We start from the raw sequence: 27,827 nt of genomic DNA, 5'->3' as shown, positions 1-27,827 counted from the left end.
TCTGGGGTGACTAGGTGGTGCATTGAATAGAGTACTGGCCCTGGAGTCAGGAGGACCTGAGTTCAAATCTGGCCTCAGACACTTAATTAACACTTACTATCCATGTGACCTTGGACAAGTCACTTAACCCCAATTTCCCTGCCTTCTCCCATCCAAAAAAAAGCAAAAAAAAAGAATTTCACAGTGTCCAGTCCACTTCAAGTCCTTCACAGTTCCTGTTTTTGGTTAGACAAAGCTTGACAGAGCCACAATAATATTCATGCACATTGCTGGCACCATTATCAATTCACTATCTGCCTGTGAAATCAACTTAGACCCACCAATAAGGTCTGAGAACTCAGCACAAATCATCAACATAGAAATCAACACAGACTCACAAACAAGGTCCAAGAGGTCAGCACAAATCATCAGTAAAGTTCTAGGACCTCCATAACCCTCCTCCAGGACTTCTGTAAACATACAACCAGAAAATCCTCTTTCAGGGCTTACAGTAAGGTCCCAGGACTTCTGTATAAAGTGTCACAAATATCAACACAGACAGAGCAGACAGAGTGCTGGAATACTACAAGTTTTCTCCATCTTGACTCTGCCACCAAAAGAGTCCTCTTCTCAGTTTTATTGTCCCTAGCCTGGATATTCTCTTTATATATGGTCATTAGCTCCTCCCCTTCTTATTTCAGGAGTTCATGAGCTCTAGGGTTCATAAGTTGTGGGGTTCACATGTTCTGTTTCTTAACAGACTTGATGCAAGGCTCAAAAGAAACTTGAGCTGAAACAAGGTGTTAATTCAATAGCTGAAACAAGGTGTGAACTACTTCTGTGCTTGCCATTCCAGGCACTTGGCTTACTATGTGAGTTTAATAAATACTTGTTGACTTGACTTGATTTAAACATAGGCACTAAAGACGTAAGTAATTGTTGAATGAAAGAATGAATAGAGTACACCTCTGTGAGGTATATTGCATTCATTTTGGGGCTCCATAGTTTTAAAAGGATATTAATAAACCTGTAGAACATTGAGTAGAGGTCAACCAGAATGGTGAAAGGCCTCTAATACATATCATATGAAAATAAGTGAAAGAAAGGGGAATATGAGAATTAAAAAACACTTGAGGAATATGACAACTGTCTTCATGCCTTTGAAGGACTAGCATGTAGAAGAGGCCTTGTTCTATTGGCTTGGGCGGAATAAATGCTACTTTCAAGGAAGCAAACTTAGGTTTGATGTGAGGGAAAAGATTCTTTACAATTAGAACTGTACAAAAGTGTAATAGGCTGCCGTGAAAGACAGTGGCTTCTCCCTCATCAGAAGTCTTCAAATTGAGAACAAATGACCACTAGTCAGGTGTGTTACATTGAGATATTTTTTTAGGGTATAGCTTAGTTCAGAAACAAAGGACAAACAACAGATTCAATGACTAAGAAATTTCTTTCCAATTACAAATTTCTATGGTTGTATGGGTAAGATAATACTCATTTTACAGATGAGGAAACAAAATTTGAGAGATTGAAGGGTCCCTAGAATTCATATAGTTCAACTCATATTCAAAATGAATTGCCATTATAACATACCCAACAAGTGTTTATTCTCTGTATGACTTCTGAGGGAGAATCTACTATGTACTCTTGAGATAATTTATTTCATTTTGGGAAACTTGAATCATAAAGTTTTGTTTCTTGTGTTTTTTTTAATTACATCAAGCCTAAATTTACCTTAGAAAACTAAGTATCAGAGATCTACTTGGTGACAAGTACTTAGTAACTGTCAGAACTCTTTTTGAGCTTCTATGTGGCTCATGCAAAATCACTGGAATTATGGTTGCCAAAATTTTTTTTTGAAATCAGTCTTAGAAGTCATTAATATCAAGGTGATGTTGAATTATCTGAAATTAATGACAGTTTGGGGGAGTAAACTATGATATGAAATCATCTAGAAAAATTTTCTGAAGTTTGGTAAAAAATAGTGCAGTGTATCATTAATTACTATAATATTAATGTATTAATGACAGTATTATTCCCATGTTTATTACCATTTAGTGTTGTATTGATTTATATTAACATTAATATTATTTTATATATAATATTAGAATAAGATAGAGTAATGTATTACACATAGTTATATAACATATAGTGATTGAGAGTAACATAATATGTAGTAAAAATGATCTAGACTTTGATATACTAGTAACTTAAAGAAATAGATTCAAAATTATTTATTTTACATATGTTTATGCAGTACATATTACTCCATGTTAACTTATCTAACATATGGTAGTCTATTTTATATGATATAGTAATATGTTAGTGTGTAATTTTAATATGTAGTAATAGCATATATAGATATATAATTATATATAGCAATATTGTATATAATGTTGCAGAATACATATTTACAAATGATATATATTTTATATGTAGTGACCTACACTTCAAAATATTACTTATTTAAAGAATTATAACCAAAATTATTTAAAAGTACATAAAAATTCCAACTTTATTTTTTTAATTTGTCTAAATACTATTCTTAAAAATTACTGTTTATGATTTAGTGCAAAGGTAAACTTCAACCTGTCATATAAAGTGTAGTGCTTAAAATTAATTTTTTTATTTATTCATTAAAGTGTATATAATTCACTAAGGCATGTAGATGGGTTTAACTAATCAATACTTAACTATCTTTAAGTATCAGTGCTTTGATCTTCCATTACAGATTGCATTCACCCTTTGAATTATTGGACTCTAGATTAATGGAGTTTAATTATATAGTTCTTTTATTCCCTCTACTTGATTAGGGATAATGAAATCAATGAAAGCATAATTACTTCCTCCCCTCTATTTCTGCTAAAGACAGCAAATATAAGTGCTTTTTGATTCTCTCTAAAACAAATACATAGTCTTCAGATGGAAACTTACAATATATTAGGGAGAGGGTTTCTCCCTTCTATCCCAGAATTCCACTCTAAGGATATGTCAAAAATATGATTCAAGTCACAACATATTTGCAGCCATCATGTTTATTTTGTTTTGGCTTTCAGCTGAATTCTGCAGGTTCTATATAAAATATGTCATGGGCATAGTAGAAAACTACACATGGTAACTTCATGGAAAATTCCTAGAGGGAAGAAATATTTCTTTCCTCACCTACCCATCCTGAATCATAAAGTAATATTGATTAATATTATTTATCATAATTATGATTCAATTTTTTAAAAACTAAAGCAATGAAAGCATGGAGTGATTTTTCCATGTCACTGAATTATTGGTTAAAGTATTTTCTAAAAACATCTAATATACTCTTATATGCCATATGCATGTATACTTGTTTTCTCCTTGGTTTCTCATTTTGTTGATTTTATGATATTTCAAAATATCACTGGGCTATAAATCAAGAAACAGGGTAACTGGTCTTGACTCTATTGCATATTTACTTATATGATCTCAAAGAAATTGCTCAAGCTTTTTGTATTTCATTTTAAAATCAGAATACCCAAATCATTTAATGATATCCCTGAAGAAGACCACAGATATCATTTAATCTACTTCCCTTATTTTGATTATAAGGTAACTGAGATTTCCATATGTATAAAATAATGGAGTTGGAGTAAGACATTTTCAATGTCTCTACCACTTCTACTATTATGTGATTCTATTACTCTAGCCTACTATGCAAGTAGGTGGGATGGAAAATCCATATCGTATTTATAATAATCTCTGGATACTAATAACACCAACACTTTTTTAAACAGTATTTACATAGAACTTTTGAGCCTGTGCGGTACCTCACAGTACCTCGTAAGGAAAAAAAGGTTAGTCATAATAATTACAGTATTAGAGATGATAAAACTGAGCCTTGGATAAATTAAATTACCTGCCAAAGGCCACTGTATTTAATCACAGAAGATCCATCAGAGAATCATATAATTTGTTCTAATACACATCTGGAATAAGTACTCTCTTTCAAAACTTCCCTAACAAATAATCATTTAGTTTCTACTTGAAGATCTTCAGTAACAAGGAACTTATTGACATATGAAGTAGCCCCTTGTATGTTTCAAGAGTTTGAATAGTACAGTTTTCCCTTATATGGGGCTTAAATCAATTTCTCTGTAGTTTTTAGTTATACCTCCTGGATCAAACAAGGGAAGTCTCTTCCCCATGAAAACTTTTAAATATATGAACAGAGCTATGCCTTTCCTAATTTTTTTCTTCTTCAAGCTAAACCTCCCTAGTTCCTTCATTTGATTCCTTGCACATCATGCTTTGAAGTAAGTTTCAGTGATCTATTAGTACTGGGATGTGGTGATATACTCCAGATGTGGTATAACCAGGAGTTGACCATGAAAGTTCTAGGTTTGGGAATCTTGAAAACATCAAAAAAGTGAGAGACACAATTTAATACCAGAAAGAACTTTACTAAAGCAATAGAAAAATATAATGATTTGGGGGAAGTCACTTCTAAGAGCCAGTAAAAGGCCCAGTAAAAATCCTTGTGAAATGGCAGCTTTCAACTTTAGGAGTTTGACAGGGTAACAACTTCCCTAAGCCACTCTAAGACAGAGCCTTTCTATGAATGTAAACTTTGTCTAGTAATATGTCAAGAATTCTTCACAGGAGTATAACCAACGTAAAACCTGAAAATAAATAAGGGAATTCCTCTTGTTCAGTTTATGCAGCAGCTACTGCTTGTTTGAAATGAGGGGATATATATATATTATTAAACCTATATTTCAATAGTAAACATTTCCATGAATTCCTTCCCTCCCACAATTCATCCCCCCAAAACTAAGGTCTGTAATAGATTTTTAGTTCTCTGAAATAGTACTAAATATACTCTGAAATAGTTCTAAAAATAATAGGCATCTACAAATTCATATTGCCAGCAAAAATATGAATAATAGATTTTTCCCATACACATCTCTCTTCCAGTCACTCTGGAATCATGGACTTATGGTAATAATGTCACTAAAAGTCATCATATGACATTTGCTGTAAAAATAACAAAACTTTTCTGATAGATCTAAAAGGCACAGAATAACCTGTCATAAATATGATGGAACTAGAGTTACTCAGCTCTATTCATGCATCAGAAGAATACATATTTGGGGCAGCTAGGTAGCTCAGTGAATAGAGCATCAGTCCTGGAGTCAGGAGGACCAGAGTTCAAATCCAGCCTCAGACACTTAACACTTAACTAGCTGTGTGACTTGGGGCAAGTCACTTAACCCCAATTGCCCCTCCAAAAAGCAAAAAAAAAAGAAGAAGAAGAAGAATACATATTTAGGAAGTATTTTAGCCAATATATAGTCTAGCAAATGGAAAAGTTTCCCTTTATTCAACTTAACATTTCATAATAAACTATCCCACCAATTTTTTGTCATCAATATCATGGCAGAAAAAAACAGGGATATTACATTTCTCTTTGAACATTGCACCTCTCTTGTGGGTCAGGTATATCTAAGTCTGGATGGTTTAGCTTCAGATTAAAGCAAAATAAAGCACTTACAATACCAAGGAAGAGGTATCCTTCAATAATATAGCACCAATTCACCAGCTATTGTGTTGTGTGTATGGAAGCGTATATCAGGCCTGAGCAATTGCCAACTGCTTCTTCCCTAAGTTTTTGTCTGATGGAATCCAGGAAGTACATCACCAGTTCCTCTTAATGGGTTAGACCAATTAAGTCTCAAGGACTTTTTGTTTTGTTTCCTCTTTTAGGGAAAAAAAAATCTACAGAGAGGGAACCTTAGTAGGTACTGACCCTGTTATGACCCACTCCTTGGTGGCAAGGTGTGTCTGGAGACAAAGAAACACGACTTCTAATTCTTCCATTTCCTAGCTTCATTCTGAAAAAAAAATCACATGATTTCCTTGGACTTGCTTAGCTATGTGTATAATGAGTACAATAAAGTTTCTCTGCTACAGTTCTGTATGTTATGAGAATCAAATGAAATATTGCCTGAAAAACACTTGTAAATTGTAAAAGGCCCCATAAATGTAAGGTATTATTATCATCTCAAGACACCAACTATTTTAATGGTTCTTCCACAGTATTGTTTCACAGACAAATGTTGTTAGAGATGGCAGGCATTTTAGATATGATCTAGGCCAATCCTCTTCATTTTACAGATGAGGAAAATGATTTCCTCATTGATATGTGAAAAGATTTTTTGGAAAAGGACCTTACCTTTAAGTAATTTTAGGGAAAGAATGGCAAAAAATTTACTTGATAAATAGTTTATTCATTATAATGCTTGAAAGGAAGAAAGAAAAAGAAGCCAGTTTCCTTCCAGAAGGATCATAACTAGAGGAATCTGATATGTCATTCCAGAAGCCTATAAAACAAAGCAGTGCCCATGACCTGTCTCCATCAAAGTTCATTCACCAAGCACATTTTCTTGGTGAATGACACAGCCTGGGGTAAAATCTATAAAATAAGTCACTTTTTAATATACCTGTTCTCTTACTGAAAATCTCGCATTGTCATTGAGGCTTCTATTTACATTATCTTTATATGTTAAGAGTTAGCATTATCCTAGATTTCTAAGTTCAGTAATAAAGCTGATCTTCAACAAATTTTGAGTTATTATTGTTAATAATTACTTTCTCTGAGCTTGGACATATTATTTTTTTCCCTCTATATAGAAATTAGATTCTATGGTCATCAATCCCAGATGCCCCTGAGTAATTTGTGTCTGTCTAATTGAAGATATAGTATTAGTTTATTATTTATTTCAGGGAAAGCTTGGCCATAATAGTCTTTGCCTGAAGGAGAGATTACCCTTGCAGAATTACATTCAATTTGATTGGTCCATCTCCTACTAAAGCCTCATACTATAAAATCCCCTAAGTCTGAATTTTAAAAATGCAATTTGGGTAAAAGTTATTTAAATGTGCAGTAGCACTGTAATAGAAGAATAATCTGGTCTTTATATTTAACTTCTAAAGTGCACATATATGTAACAGAATGAAGTGTTATTTTATATAAAATAGTATATAATCAAGACGTATGCGCTTTTCAAAGAACTGTTCATTTATTTGAACATTTCTGCTCCCTTAAATATCATTAGTCTAGAGGATGTGATTTTAAAATTCAAGCTAAACTCCTGATGATTATTTCTTAATAGGGATGGAGGGCCTCAAGCTCTATATCCAAGTACTGAATATCTTATTTCTTACCAAATACCAGTTCCACATTGAACACATGTATCAAATAGCAAAGAAACCCATTCATCCAAGTAGAAAGCAAAACAGAAATCAGAGAAAGTATACGTAGCAGAAGATGTACCAGGTAACAAAGATTGGGAGCTCTCCCTTTAGGAGCAAAGTAAGCCCTGCTCAACTAAGAGAGAGATTTTGAGATCTTACCCAAATGTGAAATTGCCCCCAAAGTCTCTAGTATAGTCAATTGCACGTGGGAATGTGATGGAGATTGCCGACTCCTCTCATATCAGCTTCTTCCTAGATTCCTTTTGTCTTTGCTTCAACCGGAAGTGGAGTTGGCACCTTCTATCTTCTCTTATGCAATTGAAGAGTCTGAAGACGCCAGCTAGAGCACAGAGACTGAAGAGACCATTCTTCTCACCTACCCCTCCTTGCCTTTCATACAGTAATGAGGTAGTGATCTCCACCAATAATGACAGTACCAGGCTATTTTCCATAATTTAATATGGAATATTTTCAAGAAGCAACTGTTTATCGGCTTGACCATATCTGTTGCCATTATTTTATCTCTGTGAGTATGCTAGCTGGTGTCTACAAGGAAGAACAATTGATACCTTCATGACTGTCCTGCTTATATTTTATTTCCATAAACCAAATATAGTTTAATTTGGGCTTCATGCCTTGAGCAGAGAGAAGTCCCAAGCTCATGTTTGTTATCTGACCTTCACTCCCTTGCATGAAGTTATATCCTATCATATCATATCATGTATCTCATCTGTATAGTATATTAATTGCATATTATTTGAAAAATATTTGATAACCTTCTAAAATCTTGGTCAGTTAAGTAGTTTTTATTAACATCTTACAACGTTCCCTGCACTATGTTAAGCACTAGGGATACCAAAAATAGATAAAAATACCTTCAAGACATGTTAGACTTTTTATGATTCTGGGGTAAGGAAGTCAAAAGAATAATCAAAACCCTAGGCCATCAAAGCAAACAATTCCTAAGCATGTTCTCTGTGTCTCTTGCGAGAGAAATTAGTTTGGACCACATAAAAGAGTCACTGCTTCTCCAAAGACTTTGATACTATGGACTACTATGAATTTCTTCCTTCCTTTGCATTCTCTCTCTCTGTCTCTCTCTGTCTCTCTCTCTCTCTCTGTCTCTCTGTCTCTCTCTCTCTCTGTCTCTCTCTCTCTCTCTGTCTCTCTGTCTCTCTGTCTCTCTCTCTCTCTCTCTCTCTCTACTACCCTTTTCTTTTCTTCCTGCAGGCTTCAACAGGTACCTTCCTGAAGATGATTCCAAATTTTCCCCTTTAATCCTGACCATTTTCTTACTTACGTTCCATTGCCATATTTCTAGTTGTCCATAGTATGTCTTTGCCATTTAATGCACTACTTTCAACTCAAACCCAATAGGACCAAAATCGAATTTGTTATCTTTGCTCCCAGCTAGCTTTCCTTTTATACTTAGAAGATTCTTTCAGTTTCCCAAACTAGAAAACTTGGAGTTATCTTTTGCCTTTTCTTTTTTCTTTATCCAGTTTTTAGTTTATCATCATTTTGCCATTTCCTCCTTCAAAAGTCTATCAGAATCTTCTCACTTATCACCTTTTTCCTGTTCTATATTAGTACATCAATTTACTAGACTTGCTCCTCCAAGCCAATAAATTTTATAAAATCGAATCAGACCAATTTTCCTAAAATAAAATGTACTGTGCTGTTAAAGAAGTTACAATGACTCCCTATTGCCCACAGTTACGGAATCACTGCCCCAGTGCTTGGGTATCAAAGTCTTTCATAATCTGTTGCCACCTTACTTGATCAAAGTTAGTTTTTACGATCAAACATGTAACTTCAATTCTAGTCAAATGGTTCTATCAATTCCTCCCATACCAGGATTTTTTTCAACCTCCATGCCTTTGCTTGTGCTGTTCCAACAGACAGAAAGCCCTACTTTTCCCACTCCACTAACAGATTTCATTCTTTAAGGCACACAGGTCCAGTTCCACCCCCTCCACAAAGCCCTTACTGGCTGCTCCAATGCTATTATCCCCTTCTTTATGCTGTTTACTATATTTGAATCAGTACCTTCACAGTTTTGTATTTGTTTTCTAATTATTTCAAATCCATTACTATTGCCTCTCCAGCTAAGCTGTAGGAGCCTTGTGTTCAAAAATGAAATAATTTGCCATAGTTCTATCTACCATAGCATAGGGGAAAGAACATATAGTTTTGAAATCATAGAACCTGGGTTTAAAAGTCAATCTTGCATGTTAATATGTATGTGAATTTATTCTATTCACATAGCCTTTCTAGCCCTCGTTTGCCTCCTTTGCAAAAGTAGGGGGTTCTAATAGGATAATTGTAGAGATCATTCTCCCCCTTTATTATCTCATATTCTGTGTAACACACAAAAGTAGAGAGGATTTGGAGTCAGACTCTTTTGATTGGAATTCAGACTATCACCACCTATGTGCTTACAAATTATTTCGCCTCTCTGATCCTATTTTCTCAGTGGTAAAATGAGAGGTTAGACTTAATGTTCCCAAAATTTTTTGGTCCCTGAGTCCCCTTTCAACAATGATTTAAAAAAAGGACAGGAAAGGAAAGTCTTCTGAAATTCTAAGATAATTTAATAAACTATTCATTTTGTTCTTTTATTTTTATTTTCGATTACAAGTGATCTTTCTTACTCCATCTCCTCTCCTTCCCATTGAGATGGTAAGAAATTTTGTGTGTGTGCATATATATACATATATATATATAAACATACATATCTATATACACATACAAAGTCAGGCAAACAATTCTGCTTTCATGATTTTTCATTTTAAAAAGCAAAAAAAGAAAAGGAAAGTAAAATATTCTTCAATCTGCTTCAGTCTATCTTCAGTCTGTCTTCTTATTTCCAGAGGCAGATAGAATTTTCCATCATGAGTCCTTTGATCAAAATTACGGAATCTTTCATATTGTTCATCTTTGCAATATTGCTGTTACTGTGTGCATTCTTCTGGTTCTGTTCACTTCACTTATCAGTTCATATAAGTCTTCTGAAGCTTTTTCTGAAATCATTCCTTTAAATAGTATTCCATCCTATCATCTATTCCATAAATCATTACTTGTTAAGCCATTCCCCAATTGATGGGCATCACTTCATTTTCCAATTCTTCGCCACCAAAAAAAAGTGGGTATAATTTTTTTCCATTTTTTTTTTATCTTGTTGGGAGTATAGAAATAATAGTGATATTGCTGGACAAGGTTGTGCACAGTTTAGATGTTACTAATTATTTTGAGAAAAGTTCCATTTATTTATATGTTTTCTAGTATTTTAAAAGGAAAAAGTATTGTATTTTTTTTCAAAAGTTTTTTATGCATCTATTATTATAATCATGAGTTTTAAAGATGTTTTTGTTATTGATATGGTCAATAATACTTATACATTCCTTAATATTGAATCAATCTTACATTCCTGGTATAAATCCCACCTGGTAATAGTATAAGATCTTTGTGATATACTGCTGTAGTCTTCTTGCTAGTATTGGACTATAGATTCTTTCTGTTTTTGCCTTCCCTGTTTCAGAGAAAGAATTTGATAGGACACACTCTTGACCTGTTTTTTTTTCCAGTGGTTTACATAGTTTTAGAGTTAATTGTTCTTTAAATAACTGGTATGATTTGATTGTAAATCCATCTGGTTCTGGGATTTTTTTCCTTAATGATATCACATATGGCTTGTTTCTTTTCTTTTTTCTTTTTCTAAGATAGAATTATTTATAAGTATACTATTTACTCTTCTGTTAATTTGAACTCTTTATATTTTTGTAGACATTCAAACAATTTAGCTTGACTTTTTATTGGCATATAGTTGGACAAACTAACTCATAATAATTTCAGTTAGGTGGCTATAGAAAGTGTTAGGAAAAAATTTTTTAAAAAGAAAGAGGTAGGTCTGGAGTCATAAATCCCTGAGTTCAAATCCAGCCTTGGACATTTACTAGCTTTGTGACCCTGGGCAAGCCATTTAACCTCTATTTGCCTCAATTTCTTCACCTATAAAATGGATAGTAATAACCTTCCTCTCAGGGTTATTGTTAGGATTTACTGAGCTAATAACAATAAAGCACTTAGCATAGTACCTGGCACATAGTAAGTGCTATATAAATGTTAGCTATTATTATCATCTTTATTGGTTGTTCATTCACCCTTTTAATTTTTGATACTGGTAATTTGGTTTTCTTTCAGTTTTTAAATCAAATTAGCCCTCTGATCCCTTAATGTAGAAGCTGCTAAATGTTGTGCTATCCTAATTGTGTTCCCACAATACTTAAAATGTTTCTTTCTGGATACTTGCAATATTTTCTCCTTGACCTGGGAACTCAGGAATTTGGCTACAATATTCCTAGGAGTTTTCTTTTTGTAATCTCTTTCAGGAGGTGATCAGTAAATTCTTTTGATTTCAATTTTAACTTTTAGCTCTAGAATATCAGGGCAGTTTTCCTTGATAATTTCTTGAAAGATGTTGTCTAGGCTCTTTTTTTTTTTTTTGTTTAAAGCAATTGGGGTTAAGTAACTTGCTCAAGGTTACACGGCCAGTTATTTCTGGGTGTGGTGCTAAGTATCTGAGCCCGGATTTGATCCCCAGGTCATCCCAACACTGGGGCTGGTGCTCTTACTCGCTCAGCCACCTGGCCTCCCTAGGCTCTTTTTTTAATCATGATTTTCAGGTACTCCAGTAATTTTGAAATTGTCTCTCTTTGATCTATTTTCCAAGTCAATGGTTTTTCCAATGAGATATTTCACATTGTATTCTTTTTTTTCTCACATTTTTGGTTTGGTTTTGTAATTTCTTTATTTCTCATAAAGTCATTAGCTTCCATTTGCTCCGTTCGAATTCTGAAGGAATTATTTTCTTCAGAGCTTTTGGCCCTCCTTTTCCATTTGGTCAGTTCAGCTTTTTAAGGAATTCTTCTCATTGACCTTTTGTACCTCTTTTGCCATTTGGGTTAGTCTATTTTTTAAGATATTATTTTCTTCAGCATTTTTTGGATTCTCCATTAGCAAGGAGTTGACTCATTTTTCAAGATTTTCTTCCATTACTCTCATTTCTCTTCCCAATTTTCCCTCTATTTCTCTTATTTGATTTTCCAAATCCTTTGTGAGCTCTTCCATGGCCTGCAAACAGTTAATTTTTGTGTGTGGAGATTTTGGATATAGGAGCTTTGACTTTATTGTCTTCCTCTGTTTTTATGTTTTCTTCTTCCTTGTCACCAAAATAAGACTCTTTGCTCTGATTTTTTCCACTGTTTACTCATTTTCCCAGCGAATTACTCTACTTTTTTAGCTCTTTGTTAAATAGGACTCTGCTTCCAATGTGGAGGGTGTACTGTCCCAAGCTTCAGGGGTTTTGTGCAGCTGTTTCCAGAGATATTACCAGGCATGTGTAAATTTTCCATTCTCCAAGTTTATATGATCAGAGGTGAGGTATTTACTCCTCTCCTGGTCTGTACTCTGGTCTGTGAGTAACCATAAGCACCTTTTTCTGCTTCGGAGCTGTGAAGATTCCTTTGCCACTGCAACCACAAATTCTTTCCCCAGGACAACCACACAGGACAGCAATGCAGATCAAAGCATGGGCAAAGCAAGAGAATCCTGCCTCATCACCAGCAAAGATATCCCTGCAGTCTCCCTCTGGTCAGCCACTTGATTCCCCCCACCATCTATGGGCCAAGAGCTCTGGAAGCAGCCACTGCCACTGCTGCTTCTGCCACCACTGGCACCACCACCACTTCATTACCACTGCTACAACCACTGCCCCCATCCTTGGGCTGGGGATGAACTGTGATCCTCTCTTATCCAGGTCTAACAGATGTTTCCTACTATCCCTCTAAGGTCTTTGACATTTCTGGATTGAGAAGTCTAGAAACCACCACAATCACCAGTGATTCAGTCCCCTAAAGTCCTTCTCTGGCCTCATCTGTGCCAGTGTGACTCATGTTGGACTGTGTTCTTCTCTCAGACTGGTGAATAGACATTTCCTGTCAACTCCACATTGTCTTGGCCTGTAAATTTGTTTCACTCTGCCATTTTGTGGGTTCTGCTACTCTAGAATTTGTTTAGTCATTTTTTTCAAGTATTTGGAAGTGTTTAGGGGAGAACTCAAGGAAGTCCCTGCTTTTACTCTGTCATCTTGGCTCTGCTCCAAGCAATTTCTAATTTTTGAGGAGTCATTTTCTTTCTTTTTTTACAACTATTTATTTTTTTTTTAGTTTTCAAGATTCATTTCCACAAGATTTTGAGTTAAACATTTTCTCCCAATCTCTTCCCTATACCTCACTGCAAGATGAAAAGCATACTGAATACCCTTTCCCCCAATCTGCTCTCTCTTATATCCTCCCAGTTCACCCCCAACTTTCTTGTAGGGCAAGACATACATTGCCTGTATATCTTATTTCCCCATTACATGTAAAGCACAATTTTTAGAATTAGTTTTTAAAACTTTGAATTCCAGATTTTCTCCCTTCTTACCTCCTCACCCACCCCCACTGGGAAGACAAGTAATTCAAAATAGTTTGTACAAGTATAGTTATGCAAAACATTTCCTTAGTAGTTATATCGTGAAAGACTAACTATATTTCCCTCCATCCTATCCCACCCCTCCATTTATTCTATTTTCTCCTTTTACCCTGTATCTTTTCAAAAGTGTTTGCTTCTAACTACCCTCTCCCCTAATCTGCACTCCCTTCTACCACTCCCCCTCTTATCCCCTTCCCCTCTACTTTCCTATAGGATAAGATACCCAATTAAGAGTATATGTTATTTCCCTCTTTAAGCCAAATCCAAAGAGATTAAGGCTGACTCATTCCCTTTCATATTTCTGCTCTTCCCCTCCAATGTAACAGTTTTCTCTTGCCTCTTTTATGTGAGATAATTTACCCTATTCTATATCTCCCTTTCTTCTTCTCCCACTATATTCCTCTCTCACTTCCTAATATTATTTTTGTAGATATCATCCCTTCATACTCAACTCATACCATGTCCTCTATGTATTCATGTACATACATATACACACATACTCACATATATACACATACATATATATTCCCTTTAACTATCCTCATACTAAGAAATGTCTCATGAGTTACAATAATCATTTTCCCATGTAGGAATATAAATACTTCAACTTCAATAAGTTCCTTATGATTTCTCTTTCTTGTTTACCTTTTAATGCTTCTCCTTCTTCTTGTATTTGAAAGTAAAATTTAATGTTCAGCTCTGGTATTTTCATCAGGAATGCTTCAAATTTCTCTATTTCATTGAATATCCATATGTCGCCCTGGAGTACTGTCTTCATTTTTGCTGGGTAGGTGATTTGTGGGTTTAATCCTAGCTCCTTTGACCTTCAGGAATATATTTGAAGCCTTTTGATCTCTTAATCTAAAAGCTGCTAGATCTTCTGTTATCCTCATTGTGTTTTCACAATACTCAAATTATTTCTTCCTGACTGCTTGAAATATTTTCTCCTTGAACTGGGAACTCTGGAATTTGGGTATGATATTCCTAGTTTTCTTTCTTTGTGTTTGTTTTGTTTTTGTTTTTGTTTTTTTGCTTTTTTGGAGGGGGGAAGGCAGGGCAATTGGGATTAAATGACTTACCCAAGTTCACACAGCTAGCAAGTGTTAAGGGTCTGAGGCCAGATTTGAACTCAGGTCCTCCTGACTCCATGGCCTGTGCTTTAGTTACTGAACCACCTAACTGCTCCCCTCAGAGTTTTCTTTATGGGATCTGTTTCAAGAGGCAATCTATGAATTTTTTCAATTTCTTTTTGCCTTCTGGTTCTGGAATATCAAGGCATTTTTCCTCTATAATTTCTTGAAAGATGAATGTCTAGGCTCTTTTTTTGATCATGACTTTCAGGTAGTTCAATATTTTTTAAAATTATCTCTCTTGGATTTGTTTTCCAGGTCAGTGTTTTTTTTCCAATGAGATATTTCACTTTGCTTTCTATTTTTGCATTAATTTGGATCAGTTTTATATTATCTTGATTTCTCATAAAGTCATTAGCTTCCATTTGCTCCAATCTAATTTTGAAGGAATTGTTCTCTTCAGTGCGTTTTTCAAATTCCTTTTCCATCTGGCAAATTTGGCTTTTTAAGGCATCCTTCTCATTGGCTTTTGGGACCTCTTTTGCCATTTGAGTTAGTCTATTTTTTAAGGTGTTATTTTCTTCAATATTTTTAGGTCTCCTTTAGCAGGCTGTTGACTCACTTTTCAGGATTTTCTTACATCATTCTCATTTCTCTTCCCAATTTTCCCTCTACTTCTCTTACTTGGTTTTCAAAATCCTTCTTGACCTCCTCCATGGCCTGTGACCAGTTCATATTTTTCTTGGAGGCATTCGATGTAGGAGTTTTTACCTTGCTGTCTTTTTCTGGTTTTAGGTTTTAATCACCTCTGTCACAAAAAAAAAAAAGGATTATATAGTTTGATTTTGCTTCTTCTGTTTGCTCATCTTTCCAGCCAATTATTTGACTTTTGAGCTGTTTGCTATGATAGAACTCTGCTTCTAGACTGCAGAGTGCTGTGCCCCAAATTTCTTTTTTTCCTTTGATTCGCTTTTCTTTCTTTTAATTTATCCAATTTATTTATTTTTAGTTTTCATTACTCATTTCCACAAGATTTTGTTACAAATTTTTATCCCCATCTTTCTCCTACCCCCATCCCCAAATAGCAAGTCTACTGAATACCCCTTCCCCAATCTGTTCTTTCTTATATCCTCCCCCATGCCACCCTAACTTTCTAATGCAGCAAGATGGATTTCTATGCCCTAGTACCTGTATATTTTATTAACTAGTTGCATGTAAAAAAAAATATTTTTTTTAACATTTGTTTTTAAAACTTTGAGTTCCAGGTCTTTTTCCTTCTTCCCTCCTCACCCACCCCCACTGGGAGGATAAGCAATTCAATATAGGTTTTACATGTGTAGTTATGCAAACATTTCCATAGAAGTTATGTTGTGAAAGATTACATTTCCCTCCATCCTATCCCACCCCCCACTTATTCTATTTTCTCTTTTGATCATATCCCTTTTCAAAAGTGTTTGCTTGTAACGACCCTCTCCCCCAATCTTCCCTCCCTTCTATCATCCTCCCTCTTATCTCTTTCACCCCTATTTTCCTGTAGGGTAAGATGCTGTAGCAGCAAGCACCCTAACATACCCAGGGTGTCTGGCAACATAGGTTCTTAGATCTGCTTTTCTAAAGGAAAGTAATTCAAAATCGGTTAACAATCTTGCTTTAATCAAACATATGTCATTTACCTAGTTCAGGGGGAAAAGGTCAGCAACCCAAACACCAAAATCTGGGTTTTCAAAGCCCAGGGGCTCAACGGCTGCCCAGAGTCTCATCTGGTTAAATCACAAAACTCTTCTCAAAGTGAACCCCAAGGCAAAATCTCAAATGAGGGTATATATAACCTTCTCCTGGCTCAGACAATGTCATAACCATCTTGACCCACTGCCTGATCACAAAACAACACGGTGTGGGCATTCCTGAAAAACAAGCCTCCTGCCACAGGTTCCATGTGACCACATTCACCCTATTAGGGGCAGAGTATATTTTCAAATAAAGGAAGCTTCTCAGAGTCACTTAAGCCTAGTCAAGGGGCAGGGAAGATTTTCAGATTACCATTCCCATAACGGATACCCAGTTGAGTGTCTATGTTATTTCCTCCTTAAGCCAAATTCAGAGAATAAGGTGGTCCCATTCCCATTCTCTTTCCTGCTCTTCTCTTCCATTGTAACAGTTTTCTCTTGCCTCTTTTACGTGAGATAATTTACCCTATTCTATCTCTCCCTTTATCCTTCTCCCATTATATCCCTCTCTCACCTCTTGATTTTATTTTTAGATGTCATCCCTTCATATTCAAGTCATCCTGTGCCCTCTGTCTATGTATACATGTACATACACATGCCCACACCATATACATATTTATATATACATACAACCTCATATGCATACATATATATGTATGCACACCTCTCTCTCTCTCTCTCTCTCTCTCTCTCTCTATATATATATATATATATATATATATATTCCCTTAAACTATCTTCATACTGAGAAAAGTCTCATGAGTTACAATTATTGTTTTTCCATGTAGGAATTTAAATAATTCAACTTTAATAAGTTTCTTATTATTTCTTTTTCTGGCTTGCCTTCTCATGTTTCTCTTGCTTCTTGTATTTGTATTTAAAAGTCAAATTTTCTGTTCAGCTCTATTTTTTTATTAAGAATGCTTGAAAGTCCTCTATTGTGAATCAAATAAAAAAGTAATTGAGACAATAAATAAATTTGGCAAAGTTGCAGGATATAAAATAAACCCATATAAATCCTCAGCATTCCTGTATATTTCTAATGAAATTCAACAGCAAGAGATACAAAGAGAAATCCCATTTAAAGTTACTGTAGACATTATAAAATATTTGGGAATCTACCTTCCAAAACAAACCCAGGACCTATATGATCACAACTACAAAACACTTTTCACACAATTAAACTTAGATCTAACTAATTGGAAAAATAGTAATTGCTCATGGCTCGGTCTAGCTAATATAATAAAAATGACAATTTTACCTAAATTAAATTATATATTTAGTGCCATACCAATCAATTCACACAAAAAAACTACTTTATAGAGCTAGAAAAAAATAGTAACAAAATTCATTTGGAGGAACAAACAGTCCAGAATGTCAAGGGAACTAATGAAAGGAAATGCTAGTGAAGGTAGACTAGCTATAGAAGATTTTAATCTGTATTATAAAGCAGCAGTCATCAAAACTACTTGGTACTGGCTGAGGAACAGAGCAGTGGATCAATCGAATAGATTGGGCACACAAGACTCAGTAGTCAATTACTATAGCAATTTATTGTTTGATAAACCCAAAGACCCCAGTTTTGGGGATAGGAACTTACTATTTGACAAAAACTGCTGGGAAAACTGGAATATCGTATGGCAGAAACTGGGCATAGACCATTATCTAACATCATATATCAAAATCAAGTCTAAATGGGTGCATGATCTAGGTATAAAGGCTGATACAGTAAGAAATTTCAGAAAGCAAGCAATAGTTTACCTGTCAGATTTGTGGAGAGGGGAAGACTTTATGACCAAACAAGAATTAGAAAACATTATAAAATGCAAAATGGATAATTTTGATTACATTAAATTGAAAATCTTCTATACAAACAAAGCCAATGTAATCAAGATTAAGAGGAAGGTGGGAAATTGGGAAAGAATTTTTACAACCTATGTCTCTGACAAAGGACTCATTTCTAAAATATACAGAGAATTGAGTCAAATCTATAAGAATACAAGTCATTCCCCCATTGATAAATGGGTAAAGGATATGAACAGGCATTTTTCAGAGAAAGAAATTAAAGATATCTATAAGCATATGAAGAAATGCTCTAAATCACTATTGATTAGAGAAATGAAAATCAAAACAACTCTGAGGTACCACATCTCACCAATCAGATTGGCTAAGATGACAATACAGGAAAATGACAAATGCTAGAGAGGATGTGGAGAAATTGGAATACTAATGCATTGCTGGTAGAGTTGTGAACTGATCCAACCTTTCTGGAGAGCAATCTGCAATTATGCCCAAAGGGCTATAAATAATTTCATACCCTTTGACCCAGCTATACCACTTCTAGGGTTATATCCCAAAGAGATAATAGAGTGGGAGGAAGATCCATATGTACAAAAATATTTATAGCAGCTCTTTTTGTGATGGCAAAGAATTGGAAATTAAGGGGTGCCCATCAATTGGGGAATGGCTCAACAAATTGTGGTATATGAATGTAATGAAGTACTATTCTACTATAAGAAACAAGGAACAGATGGACTTCATATTTACCAGGAGAGGCTTATACGAACTGATGCTGAGTGAGAAGAGTAGAGCCAGGAGAAATTTGTATACAATTACAGACACAACATATGTGTGATGAGCAACTTTGATAGACTGGACTCTTGTCAGCAATGCAGTGATTGTCAATTCCAAAAGACTCATTATGGAGAGAGATGTCTACATCCAGAGAAAGAACTAGAAAGAACTGTGTATGAATTCAGATTGAAGCAAAGTACCTGATCTTTTTCTTTTGCTTGCTTGGTTTTTTTTCCTTTTTACCATTTTTCATTCCATCTGATACAATCCATCTTTACACATGACTAATGTCTAATGGGAAAGTATTTACAGATCCTGTACTTGATTGTATACCGTCATGGGGTAGGGGAAGGGAGGGAGGGAGAAAAAATTTCAAACTCAAGGAATTGTGGAATTGAATCTTGTAAACCAAAAGGAAATAAACAAATTAATAAAGACAAAAAAAGTTAAAGTAGATTCAGAATAAAAAAATAGAAAATCATCTAATTCATTGAATGACCATATTTTCCTTTGAAACATCATACTTGGCTTTGCTGGGTAGTTGATACTTGATTTTAGTCCTAGTTCCTTTGACCTCTGGAATATCATATTACAAGCCCTCAGATCCCTGAATGAAGAAGCTGCTAGATCTTGTGTTATCCTGATTTTGTTTCCACAATACTCAAATTGTTTCTTCCTGACTGCTTACAGTATTTTCTCCTTGATCTGGGAACTCTGGAATTTGGCTATAATATTTCTAGAAGTCTTCTTTTGGGGATCTTTTTCAAGAGGCAATGGGTGAATTCTTCCGATTTCTATTTGCCCTCTAGTTCTAGATTATCAGGGCAATTTTGCTTGATAATTTCTCGAAAGATGGTGTCTAGGCTCTTTTTCTGATCATGGCTTTTAGGTAGCCCAATAATTTTTAAATTGTCTCTCCTGGATCTATTTTCCAGGTCAGTGGTTTTTCCTATATGGTATTTCACATTGCCTTCTATTTTTTCATGTATTTGGATCTGTTTTATAGTATCTTGTTTTCTCATAAAGTCATTAGCTTCCATTTGCTTCAGTCTAATTTTGAAGGAATTATTCTCTTCAGTGAGTTTTTGAAGTTCCTTTATCATCTGGCAAATTCGACCTTTTAAGGCGTTGTTCTCCTTTTTGGCTTTTTGGGCCTCTTTTGCCATTTGAGTTAGTCTATTTTTAAGGTGTTATTTGCTTCAGTATTTTAGTGGGTCTCCTTCAGCAGACTGTTGACTTGGTTTCATAATTTTCTTGCATCATTCTCATTTCTCTTCCCAATTTTTCCTTCACTTCTCTTACTTGATTTTCAAAATCCTTCTTAATCTCCTCCATGGCCTGTTACCAGTTTGTATTTTTCTTAGAAGTTTTTGATGCAGAAATGCTCTCTTCATTGTCTTCCTCCCATTCCAGGCTTTTATTCTTTTTCTCCCCCAAAAAGGAATCTATGGTATAATTACATTTCCTCTACTTGCTTGTCTTGCCAGTCAGTTATTTGACCTTTGAGCTCTTTTCCATGGTAGAACTCTGCTTCCAGAAAGGAGAGAGCTTTGTCCCAAATTGCTGGGGTTTTCACAGCTGCCAGAGCTATTAGGAGGGTGCCCTCTCTACAATCCCACAAGCTCTGGCACACTGGCCACACACCCCAAGACCACCACCCAAGACTGTGATCCAGATCCAAGCAGGTAAAAGCAAGAACGATTATCCTTTGAATGGTTGCTTGGTCCCCCTATGATCTGCCGGCCAGGAGCTCTGAAGGCAGCCATGTGGCAGCAGCTGCAGCTGCTGTGCCTCTGCAACTTCTTGCCCTTGGGGCAGGGGCCAGACCATGATCTTATTTCCCCCTGTTCCAACAGAGTTGAATTTCACACTGACCTTTTACTTTGTCTTTGGCATTTATGGATTGAGGAGTCAGGAAACCACCACAGCTGCTGGTGATTCACTCTCCTGAAGTATGCTCTGGCCACCACTTGTTGGGGCCACCCTGGGCCTTGGCACAGCTCATGTGGGACTGCGCTGGGCTCCCAGCCCGGTGTGGTAGACCCTTCCTGTCTGACTGCTATGCTTCCTTCAGCAGGAGATTTGTTTCTCTCTGCCACTTTGTGGGTTCTGTAGCTCTAAAATTTGTTTAGAGTCATTTTTTTACATGTATTGGAAGTGATTGGAGTAGGAGCTGATGCCAAGTTTGTGCTTCTACTCTGCCATCTTGGGTCTGCCTTTGCCCCAAATTTCTTGGGTTTTTCAAAGCTGTTGTCAGAGTTTTATCCAAGCATTTCCCTCCAAACTGTGAGGATGACTGCCTCTCCACAGTCTCAACAAGGTCTACCACAGCAGCGCTCCTCACCCCAGGATCGCCCCCAAGACTGTGACCCAGATCCAAGAAGGTCAAAGCAATAGCAATTACCCTCTGAATAGTCACTTGGTGCCCTATGATCTGTAGATGTGGAGCTCAGGAAGCAGTCACATGGCAGTAGCTGCAACTACTGCCACCTCTGATGCCCCAGGGGCGGGGACTGGATGGTGCTCTTCTCTTAACCAGTTCCAACAGGGTTCCTACCTGACCTTTTACTTTCCCTTCAGTGTTAATGTGTTGAGAAGTCTGGAAACTACCACAGCTGCCAGTGAATCAGTCCGCTGAAGTCTGCTCCGGCCAGTCTGGGCCACGGGGCTGGTTCTTCATGGCTCATGTGGGACTGTATTCTGCTTCCAATGTGGTGTGATAAGACCCTTCCTGTCGGCCTGCCAGGCTGCCTTCAATGGGAGATTTGTTTCTCTCTCTCCCTTTGTGGGTTCTGTAGCTCTAAAATTTGTTTATACTTATTTTTTACAGATATTGGAGGTGGTTGGAGTGGGAGCTTCAGCAAGTTTCTGCTTTTACTACACTGTCTTGGCTCTGCCACCAAGGAGTTATTAAAGATTCTTTAGTGAGTTTTTGTACCCCTTCAACAATTAGACCAATTCTGATTTTTAAGAAGTTATTTTCTTTGCATTTATTGTACTTCTTTTGCCAATCTATGTAATTGTCTTTTCATAATTTTCTTAAGTAGTTCTTATTTATTTTCCCAATTTTTCTTCAACCACTCTTATTTGATCAAAAAAATTGCTGCTTTTCTATCTTTTCCTTTAGCTCGTCTTAAAATACTTTTTTGAACCTGTTTTCAATTTGCATTTTCTTCGAATCTTTGCTTGTAGATGTTTTGGAGTCAATGTGTTCTGAGTTTTTATTTTCCTTTAACTATGGTATTGGGAGAAGCAAGTGCTTTTTTAGTTTTGTTCATTTTTACAGTCTATTTCTTGCCCTTGGGTATCATGTTGGAGTTAGGCTCTAAAGGTCTGGTGATGAATGATTTAAGCTTCATTTTTTTATGTCCTTCTGTTACTTTTCTGGGTATATCTGGGGGTCTCTAAGTTTTCAGTTCTTCCAAAGTGGTGTGATATGGGAGAGGTATGGTCAGTCTCCTGCTAGTCTGAGCACTTGTCCTTACACAGGTGGGCTTCCTATTCTCTAATGACTACAACCACTCCTTTTCTGCATTTGAACTGTGATTCTGAACTGGGTGATGGGTTTCAGAGTTGCCAAATGAACCTCCATTCTGTACTCAGTTCTAACACAGGATTCCTTAGAATCTCATTATAAACATATTTTCAGTCCCCTTGACATTTGTGCACACTGGTCATTCCTGGTGCCATTGCCACTTCAAAAGGCTTATTATAGACAATGTTGCTTCCCCCATGCCATACTCTCTGCCAACCCCCACCTCAGTGTCCCCCGACTTCTCTTTCTGTCTTCCTCAACTGCCCTGGGCTAGAAAAAATGATGCACTATGATCATTTTCATTGGCTATTCTGCTCAGAATTCAGTTAGATGCAGTTTGCGTTTTGGGGGTTGTCTTAAAAGGGTGTTTTGGGAGAGTTCAGCAAGAATACTAGTTCCACTCTATCATCTTTTCCTATCTTACTAATACTATTCTTTATGAAAATTAAGGCTTAAGTGACCTTAGTTTGTTGTTGTTTTCATGAGAACCCTTTGTACCATAGTCAAGAACCACCAAATGGAAACCGCTAGACCAGATCACTTCTGAGGTTCCTTTTAGCTCTAAATCTATGATGTTACAAAAGTTGCTCAATAACCACATATTGAGTCACTGAAATGAAAGGTGCTCTTTATATTATACCACATTGGAGTCAGAGTAGTAGAATTTGAATCATGGTCCTGCTACTTATGATATCTGTGACCTTTGACAAGCCATGTCACTACTCTAGGCCTCAAGTCCTCATCAGTAAAGTGAAGAGGCAAGAACCAATGAGTTCTAAGGTTTCAATCTTTAAATTTTATTTTGTTTACAAAGCACTTAAAGTGCAACAACTCTATGAGGAAGACAGTGCACATATAATATCCCAGTTTTATAGATGAAAAAAATTACCCCAGAGTGGTTAGGTAACTTAGCCAAAATTTCTCAGACTGTAACTTTCATAATAATAACTCAAACTTGGGTCTCCTGATTCCAATTTAGATTTGTTTCCATTGCAACACTATGTCTCCAAACAATTTTTACTCTTTAAATTTGCTAATTTGGGGAGACAATTGTGGGAAGTAACAAATGAATAGAATTTGCACATACACACACACACACTTGTGGTTTTATTGATATAAAGGAATTATAAGTGGGAAAACTCTCTCAGACAATGCAGATCCTCCATGGTTCAGCAACTATTTAGTATTAAGAGTTCACAAGAAACACTAAAAGAATAAGTAATTTGCCCAAGGTAAAATAGGCAATATGTGTCAGAGGCAAGATTTGAACCTATGTCTTCCTCACTTAACAGGATTATAGCTGGAAAGAAACTCAGATCAGCAATGAGTGCCTGTCATTTTACAGATAAATAAACTGTGTCTCAAAGAGATGTAGTGATTTTCCTATGATCATATAGATAACAAATAATAGAGTTGTGATTTGAAAACCCAGAGAAAATACATAATGTCAGCAAATATTACATAGGTATTGATTTTTAGGTCATGGTATAAGAAAATCATGAATATAAAAATCTATTCCAAAACAGAAGTTAGAAGGTGAATTTTCACATTTCAAAATGATTATTATTTTTTAAAGCAATTGGGGTTAAGTAACTTGCTCAAGGTTACACGGCCAGTTATTTCTGGGTGTTGTGCTAAGTATCTGAGCCCAGATTTGATCCCCAGGTCATCCCAACACTGGGGCCAGTGCTCTTACTTGCTGAGCCACCTGCGTGCCCCGAAAATGATTGCTTTAAAAAGAAAATGTGACAAGGAAATTTTCAGGAAGACATAACAACTGCTATAGTTTAGGAAATGCATGTGTTATTTTGACATTTTATTTTCACTAAATGGATTTAAAATATATATATATTGGTGTTGGTGGGGAATAAATCATGAAAAAAACAATATTAGAAACATGTGAAGAACATTGGGAAGATTTTCAATTCATAGAAAACTTTTTGTTTTATTTGTAGATAAATACATTTCAATTAAATTAAATCTATTTTTAAATTGTCTACTACATACAAGATGCCTTGCTGTGCACTGGGGATATACAAACAAGTATTGGAATTGTCCCTGCCCTCAGATTGGATTTTTAATCTTTTTTTTTTTGTTATTTACTTTAGCAATAGCTCAGAGCCATGACTCTCCATGCAATTTTCAGTCTAAACACAGATTATACTATACCACTAAATTAGAATTATCAATAAAATTTTAGAACTAGAGGCATAACTCACTTATCATGATAAGAAAACTTGAGAAAAACCTTTTGAGAGAAATAATATTATAATTATTTATAAATAATTGGTACAGATAACACTTGCTCCGTGGAGCTCTCCAATGAACAGTGAAAGGCCAAGAGAACTTTAAATGTATGAAAAAGGTACTGAAAAGTAGATCCACATAATGGTTTATAAAGTTCTGTGGCCTTGTGAGAAATTTACTGAAAGCTTATAGCAAATTAAATGCCAGAGCAAATGATCAATGTCTTCATTTTTAATCAATGGCCATTATCTATAGTGCTAATGCCCTGTGTTGTGGTTCACTAAATCCACTGAGTCTCTGAATATGGATGCTTTGGTTAATGATCCATTATGTGGCCTATTGGCAATCCTTCCCCTATCTTTATTTGTAATACAATCATTTTCTTTAAAGCTTTTATACTCAACAGGAACATGCTGAGAGAACTGTTGCCAAAATCATTTTCTCTGGTGCCTAATAAAATGGTAGGGGCCATAACACCAACATGTAAAAGTGTTGAGTTTCTAAAGTTCTTAAAAATGAACTTTCAGTTGAAAATTTCTATTATTCTGTGATACAAAAGAGTTCAAAATAAATAGACATTTTCTTCCACGATCATGCTATCTAATGGCATTTATTACATACCCATGGTATATATGTCCTTTTCCTTGAATATTACTGAGAGAGGAAAAACCAAAAAAAAGTCCTAAACACTTGGATGTTTAATTTAGAGGGATTTAAGAAATTTTTGGTTTCTAGCAGATACAGAATCCCATACCTAGAACTGTCTAGTGATAATCTCCTTGTCCCCTTCTGCTGTAACTACTCTTATATAACCTATGACAGTAGTACTGGACAACTAAGCCTCATCTATGCTTCTCTTTGGATTTTATGCACCCTATGATGCCATCAGTCTCTTGGCTGATTACCATTAATGTCAAGGAAGTTATTCCCTTAGGTGTATACACACTTTAGTCTTTCAGAGTGGGAGCACCTCTTCCTTTCTACAAATTCATATCTGGCCAAGAATCCCCTCAATAACAAACACCCTTAGTAACTGTTCATCCTTTGCTAGAAACTTCTAATATGGTGGAATTTATCACCTGAAAAGGAATTTTATTTGACTTTGGGGTCGCTCTAATTTTAGGACATTTTGTGCATCTGAAATCTGCTTCTATGGAACTCTATCTATGACTTCTCATGTTCTTTCTTCTGGAGTCAAGCAGAGCAATTCACATCCCTCTTTCACATTTCAGAGATTCACCAAACCACAGAATTCAATTGGACACAGAAACTCCTTTATGCCATCATAAACTCATAAAAGGTCCCTCCCTTTCACCCATTCAACATACCTGATGGATAATTATTGAGCTTTCATTTGAAGATAAAGTTAAGAGATCCCATCATCCCCAGGCGACACATTAACTGTTTAAGTCATTCTAATTGTTAGGAGGTTTTCCTTAATTCCTATCTAAGTTTGTTTTTTTTTTTTTTGTAATTTCCATCTATCACTACTACCCTCAAGAGCCAAGCAGAACATCGAATTCTTCTTTCATGGAATTGGCTTTCAGATACTTGAAAGCAACAGTCATATCTCCTTTACGTGTAATATTCTTCCTGTAACCGTACCTTATTACTTCAATTGATTTTCATATTTCACGATGAAATCATGCCATTGAATTGTGCCCATTGCTATTCTGATTGTTTGCAATCCATTAAACATCCAGATTTTTTTTTGGACAAACTGCTATAAAGCTCTGAATCTTCCATCTTGAATGGTAACATTGGGGTTCTTTTCCTCTAATCTAATGCAAGACTTTACATTTCTCCCTCTTTGCTTAGATATACTCAGGATTTTGACCTTAAAAATATTTTTGGATCCTGATGATCCTCCAGTGGGTTTGTCATCTTTCTCAGCTTTGCATCATCCAGAAATTCCATCTATGCCCTCACCGTGATCACTGATAAAAATTTTAAATACCTTGAGGTCAAGAAAAAATACTATGGGAGTGGCTAGCTGGGGCAGGGCATAGAACATTGACCCTGGAGTCAAGAGGGCCTGAGTTCAAATCAAGTCTCAGACACTTAACATTTACTAGCACTTTGACCTTGGGCAAGTCACTTAACCACAATTGTCCTGCCTTCCCCCTCCAAAAAGAAAAAAAAAAACAAGTACTCCACTTAAAATCTCCTTCCAACTCTCTACCATTAAAGACTGAACTTTGGGTGTTAGCACGCCACCTATTCCGAGCCTTACTTGTACTACTCTTTTCCACATCTCTTCATCTTGTCTTCAGGGATACAACGAAAGAAGGTTTTAGAAACTCTTTGCTAATATGAACTATTTATAGAAATCTCTTGTACTTTTAATCTTGTCAACAAAGGAATTGAGGTTAGTCTGGTATAAACTTTTTGATGAAGCCTAGGTTGATTCATTCAGATTGTCAGTTCTCTTCCTTCTTCCTTCCTTCCTTCCTTCCTTCCTTCCTTCCTTTCTTTCTTTCTTTCTTTCTTTCTTTCTTTCTTTCTTTCTTTCTTTCTTTCTTTCCTTTTCTTTTTCTTTGTTTTTTGGAGCAGGGCAAGAGGGCAATTGGGGTTAGGTGACTTGCCCAAGGTCACAGCCCAAGGTCACACAGTCAGTAAGTGTGAAGTGTCTGAGGCCACATTTAAACTCAGGTCCTCCTGACTCCAGGGCCTGTACTCTATTCACTGTGCCACCTAGCCGCCCCCAACCATTTCTTTTTCATTTTTTTTTTAAAGCAATCCCGGTTAAGTAACTTGCTCAAGGTTACACGGCCAGCCATTTCTGGGTGTGGTGCTGAGCGCCTGAGCCTGGGATTTGATCCAGGTAATCCCACCTGGCCGCCCCTAAGCAATTGGGGTTAAGTAACTTGCTCAAGGTTACACGGCCAGGTGTTTCTGGGTGGGTGCTAAGTGTCTGAGCCCGGGATTCGATCT

The 27,827-nt window shown here is 36.0% G+C and overlaps 1 protein-coding gene across 4 annotated transcripts in view; it reads left to right on the top strand.

Moving 5' to 3' along the window:
• Positions 1 to 27,827, top strand: part of LOC138165581 (roundabout homolog 1-like) — a 957,778-nt gene that overhangs the window by 66,136 nt on the left and 863,815 nt on the right. The gene's annotated exons all lie outside the window — the stretch shown is intronic.

Source organism: Petaurus breviceps, unplaced genomic scaffold (assembly GCF_028583685.1).
Source record: "Petaurus breviceps papuanus isolate PSGF00001 unplaced genomic scaffold, PetGlider_PUasm1.0 213, whole genome shotgun sequence".
Classification (NCBI taxonomy): Eukaryota; Metazoa; Chordata; class Mammalia; order Diprotodontia; family Petauridae; genus Petaurus; species Petaurus breviceps.
The sequence above is the reverse complement of the archived record's forward strand: the minus strand, read 5'-3'. Positions and strand labels throughout refer to the sequence as shown.